This window comes from Esox lucius, chromosome 21 (genome assembly GCF_011004845.1).
Source record: "Esox lucius isolate fEsoLuc1 chromosome 21, fEsoLuc1.pri, whole genome shotgun sequence".
Lineage (NCBI taxonomy): Eukaryota > Metazoa > Chordata > Actinopteri > Esociformes > Esocidae > Esox > Esox lucius.
Window position 1 is genome coordinate 31,222,831 of NC_047589.1, and position 6,555 is coordinate 31,229,385.

Consider the following 6,555-nt stretch of genomic DNA (forward strand, 5'->3'; position numbering starts at 1 on the left):
AGTCTAGTAAAGCTAGCTTTGCAACATCATGTACAGTTTTGCTATTGGTAATGTAAATGATTTATGGGTTAGGATCATGCAAATATATTTACTGTACTGTCCTGTTGGGTAGGGATTTCACAGACTGTTTTATTAAGGTTAGGTAGAATTTATTTATGGTCATTTTTATTAGGTTTATGTAGAATTCATGCAGTTGTTTTTTTTGTGCTACAACAAGAAATGGAAATGGAATGAATGCATGGGTTTTGCAACAGATCAACGCAAAATATTCCATATTGTCAATGGGAAGAAATAAATTGTACAAATTGTTGTAAATTTATAAAAAAAATACAAACAATTAATTGATTGTATATGCTCAATATTTGTCAGAGGCACCTTTTGGCAGCAAACACAGAAATGAGTATATTTAGATGGGTACATTTGGTGAACCTAAATGTTCAACTCCTTCCACATATCATCAATTAGATTTAGGTCCAAACTTTGACCTGTCCATTCCAGGACATACACTTTTTTCATTTTTAAGCAACTCCAGTGTAGCTTTTGCAGAATATTTGGGTTCACTGTCCTGTTAGAAAATACATCTTCACCTAAGTCCAAGGTCTCCTGCAGACTTCAGAAGATTTTCTTCCAGGATTTCTCTGTAATTTGCTGGATCCATTTTGCCCCCTGTCTTCACAAGCTTTCGAGACCTGGATGCAGAAAAGCATCCCCACAGCATGATGCTGCCACCACCATGCGTCATGATAAATGATCGACTCTTAAGGCGATATTCAATACCTTGGAAAAGTTATTATATCCCAACCCATTTAAGAAACATATTCCCGGATTTGCTTTGTTCTTTAGTTTTCATGAAGTAACTTTTGTTAGGCATTGTACTGGCCAACTGTGGGACCTGTGGGAGATGTGTATGTAACCATGAAATCATGTAAAATACCCTAATTGCACACAGGTAAATGCCATTCAACTCATTTTGCAACTTTTAAAGTTGGTTGCACTACATTCTATTCAGGTGTGTAGTGACGAGTATTTATCCAATCAATGAGTTTTCTATTTGTAATTAAATGTAAAATTGCAGATCTTATTTTCCACTATTTGCTTTGTCCAGTAGCAAAAACACTTAGTTAAATCCACTTTGTTTAGATTTTTTTGACAAAATAGAAGAGAGCTACTGAATATAAACTCCATTGTAGGGTGAGGTAGAATTCACACAGTGTGTACAATCTGTCAGGATTAAAGAAGTCAGTGCCCTGAACAACTGGATCCAGGGGTTTTCTTACTATGAGCCTGGTAGCAAACTTCCTCATGAAGGTCCATGGTGGACACAATGAATCAACACCAGCTAACCTCCAGCTTAGTCGAAGCAGTCCGTATAATCTCAGCCTTGACTGCCGAGCAGAGTAATGTGGAGGGGTTGTCCCTGACACCATTACAGACGCCTCCTACAGTAAATACAAGGACTGTCAATGTTGACTGTTCCCACATGTCATCCTGACAAAGAGGCCTAGAGATGCGTTACAATTCAGAATGGGAGCAGAGAGGATGGGAAGAAGAGAGTAAGGGCAAATAATGGAAAGAATATGATGTATGTAGACATGTACATACAGTTAGGTCTGGAAATAATTGTACAATGGAATTTTTTGTTTTTTTGTTTACCAAAATATAAGTTACAGTTAAATAATGAATATGGGCTTAAAGTGCAGTCTCTCTCCTTTCATTTGAGGCTATTCAGATCCACATTGGAGGAAGGTTTTAGGAAGTACAGCTCTTTAATATGTGGCCCCCTCTTTTTCAAGGGACCAAAAGTAAATGAACAATTGACTCAAAAGCTGTTTCATGGACAGGTGTGGGCTATTCCCTCATTATTTCTTCATCAATTAAGCAGGCAAAGTGTCTGGAGTTGATTCCAGGTGTGGCATTTGCATTTGGAAGCTGTTGCTGTGAACCCACAACATGCAGTCAAAGGAGCTCTCAGTGCAGGTGAAACAGGCCATCCTCAGTGATGCGTTCAAAACTCAGTGTCTGCAACTTTAGGTTTGTTGATGAGTTCTCCCAGAAATGTAATTAATCAATATAGACTATAAAGTGTTCAGCAGTGTATGACATCAGAGCACAACCTCAGTGCAAGACAAAAGTGTATGACAACAAAATACAGTTTAGGAATCCTTTTGTAATGAAACATGAACCACCTTCAAGTTACCTCCCCCTGATTTCTGTACTGACTATGGGTGTGTCTAGCCTTGGTTTAATTCAGCTCATCCATACCTGCCTAACCTCCACCATGGGAAAGAAACACTCCTTCACAACATCCAGCCAAGTGAAGAACAGTCTCCAGGAGGTAGGCATATCATTATCCAAGTCTACCATAAAGAGAAGACTTAATGAGAACAAATACAGAGGGTTCACCACAAGGTGCAAACCATTCATAAGCCTCAAAAATAGAAAGGCCAGATTAGACTTTGCCAAAAAGTATCTAAAAAAGCTAGCCCAGTTCTGGAAGAGCATTCTTTGGACAGATGAAACTAAGATCAACCTGTACCAGAATGATGGGAAGAAAAAGTATGGAGAAGACTTGGAACGGCTCAAGAGCCGAAGTATACCACATAGGGGTGTAACGATTCATTTTAACCACGATTGGATTCGTATCACGATTCGTGGTTGTCAATACGATTCAAGGCCGATAATGGTTCATTTAGAACAATACGATCCGAAACGATTCAGAGACTTGAAATCGATTCAGTATCTTTTCAGCCAAAAATTCAACCCATTTGACTGAAATAAACACCTGGATACTGGACAGTGCAGGTGAAGTTTTCTAGATTCCTGTTGTTTCTTGTAAGGGAATCAGGTATCAATTAATTATGGATATAAACAAACAAGTAAACAACAATTAATGGCAAATGCATTCACATTTCATTTGAATAAAGTGCAACCAACACTTTAGGTTGAATTAACAGGAAGTTAAAATGTTCTGCTCTCATTTTCAATATTCAATACATTTTCAATAAAAGTACAAGTGCAACCAACATTTCAACAGTAGGTTTACCTGCTACTTGTGCTTTTGTTTTTCAACATAAAAATACTACTATATTACTATGAAAAATAAAGTGCAACCAACATCTCTTCAGGTTGAATTAAAAGTAGGTTTACCTGCTACTTTTGCTGTTGTTTTTCAACATAGAAATAATACAAATACAGTACTAATATAAAAAATAAAGTGCAACCAACATTTCTTCAGGTTGAATTAACAGTAGGTTTACCTGCAACTTTTGCTGTTGTTTTTCAACATAGAAATAATACAAATACAGTATTAATATCAAAAATGAAGTGCAACCAACACTTTCCACACACTGGACCGCAATGGTGGCTTGATCATTTCTCGCTCATCGGCTTCTCCTCTGCCATCAGCCATGCTATGTTTTGTTGTCTTTGCGCTGCTGCTGGCCCGGGGCGATGACGTCACGGATAGGCAGACTGAATCGAGTAACGTTTATTGCCTTTATCATAAAAGTGCTAAGAAAAAACATTCCTATAAAGTCTGACGTGCTTAAATCCAATGGGTTATTTCCTAGTATCGATACAATCGATTGATTACATTTTAAAACGATGTTAGATCGATATATGTCGTCCGGAAGGACAACTTGCTGAGAACAGACCGATGTAGTTGGATCATAGGAATATAAATCGATACATCGATGTAGTAGATGGATCGTTACACCCCTAATACCACATAATCTGTAAAACACAGTGGAGGCAGTATGATGGCATGGGCATGGATGGCTTCCAATGGCACTGGGTTACTAGTGTTTATTGATGATGTGACAGAAGCAGCCGGATGAATTCTGAAGTGTATAGTGATATATTGTCTGCTCAGATTCAACCAAATTCAGCAAAGTTGATTGGACGGCACTTCACTTTGCAGATGAACAATGACCCAAAACATACTGCAAATGCAACCCAGGAGTTTGTTAGGGGAAAGGTGTGGAATATTCTGCGATGGCCGAGTCAATCACATAATCTCAACCCGATCAAGCATGCATTTCACTTGCTGAAGACAAAACCTATGGCAGAAAGACTCACAAACAAACAACAACTGAAGACAGCTGCAGTAAAGGCCAGGCAAAGAAAGGGAAGAAACCCAGTGTTTGGTGATTTCGATGCATCCAGACTTCAAGCAGTCATTTTATTTATAATTTTGTTAGTTTGTCCAATTACAATTACATAAGGGGACTCTGTATGAAAATACCTAAATGTTTACAATTCCTAAATTGTAATTCCTAAATGTTCCATAACAGTGTTATGTCAGTGTCCAAATATTTCCAGACCTAATTGTATAGAGAGAGAGAGACAGAGAGAATTTATACATATCAAATATAAACACAAAGAAGTACATTTCTGAGATGGAAAAAAATACATATTAATCATTAAAACCAAATATACCTCTGCTAATAATGTGTTTTCGACCTTTGTCTTTCAGTTTTGCCATACGCTCTGTGTAATTCTTTGTAAAAATGTTCCTTTACACAACCTAACACAGTATTGCTTTACTTAATCAGGTGTTTTGCTGTGACCTTTTACACTGCAGAGCTGGCTAGCTAGCTGGTATAAGGGGCTGTACGGATTGTCTTTCTCAGTGGCGGTCAGTCAGTCAGCCAGTGATAATTTCTTTAATCATATTACCTCTCTGCTGATCTTCACGTCCACAAAGTTGTGAGAAATTACTCAAATTGTCTCTTCAAGTGTAGTGTCAGAAAGTCATTGTTCAAAACTCAGTCGCAGCATACAAACAAGGCCCTGTGATGTCTGACAGGGCTGCCTGCTAACGACATGATAACACATACAGAATGCCTGGATGTGGAATGTAAATATGTATATATTGTGACAGGGTCGGTTTGAGTTGGAGCTCCCAACCCAGCCATAGCGCAAAGCAGCAAGCATGTGCGGGGCAATCAGACACAACCAGGGCCACCTGGGGGAGTAATTTTCTGTCTCCTCCCATATAAAACAGGTGCCCTTAAGAAGGGCTGAGAGACGAACCGTCGGATTGAGGCTGGAAAACAGAGGAGAGAAGAAAGACGCCAGAGGACGAGCCAGAATGTGTGCTTTTCGTTTGTGACCAGGGCCGTGCCGTTGGACAGAGGAGTCCATTTAAGTTCCGTTGATCATTTTCTTTTTGTTTCAACCGGGTCAGTGACCACCTGGTGGCCGGACCCAAATAAAGAAATACAGGGAATAATTGCCAACCGAACCCCCGTTTGGTCTGACTCTGTCTCTTTTTCCATCTGTCCTGCCTGGTTGTTGGTGAACGGCAGACCCAACCCCCCCCCGTCAGTCACAATATATATATATTGTGACTGACGGCCCCGGCCCCGGCCCCGGATGAAGCGGAAGAAGTTGTATGTATGTAAATATAAAACTGAAGCAAAGGTCTTGATCTTTGAGTGGTTTTGAAAAGGCCAGGCCAACATCACAAAGCAGACTTCCTGGAATTGGAAGAAAATTGGGTGACATATGATTGGTCTCCAGACTGGAAGGTCTTGATGTCATTGGTCAAAATGGCAGCAGAGATCCCAATCTTAATGGCAGATATGGAATCAGGAAATGAGCTATAGAAATAGAAAGATATTCATTATATCTAAGTGAAGAGAACATTTCATATCCCAAATGTCTCCCTACTTCTGTAGTCCACTGCTTTTCATCAGGATGCAAACCAAAACAAGTACCCTAAATAGGGGACAGGGAGGCTTCAACTTATTAAACGCCCGATTCCCAAGGGCCCTTGTTATTTGTCTTGGATGGTAGAATATTATTTAGTACCTCCGGGTGTTAAAAGTATTTTAATAACATCCTGTCTCCATTAAGGCAGTTACACTTTTTTTGTTGGTTCAGTTGCAATAAATACAAAGTAGATATCAGAACAGGAAAGGGGAGGAGTGGAAAAGAAGGCCAGGTTGTCCTCAAAGATGAGAGTTACTTCTCGAGTGACTTGGTTAAATTACGGTTAAATAAATTAAATAAAAAAGGAAGGAGGAAGCAGTGAGAAAGAGGGAAAGATAATAGATAGAGAAGGGGAGCAGAAGATAGGAGGACATGAAAATGGGGAGAGGGAACAGGACAGCAGTACTGACCAGTGGCAGGTGTTTTTCCTCTAGAAGGGGGAGAGTCAGTTGGAGTTATTAAAGATTATTTTCTCTTCCCTCAGGGGTTTATTTGCTCCAGCCGTTAATAAAATCCAAATAGTATTACTGGACCCACCTGATGGACACCTTTGATAAATACCAGATGTGATCCATGTTCACATTAGCTCTGTGGGCAGACAGACAGGAAGAGCTATGTACCCAGACTACTAGGTGACCATATAGGGTAATACCACAGAACTGACAGAACCCGGTCAGGACCGTGATGCTTCACAGTAAACTACACAGTTACTACTTCCGCTTGCTGTCTGTCCAAGAGGTAACATCTCGTCCTTCCGACCCGTCGACCTACGACAACTCTATTATATTTTGGTGCCATTAAGTATGTGTGTGTTTGTGTGTGTGTGAGAGAGAGAGAGAA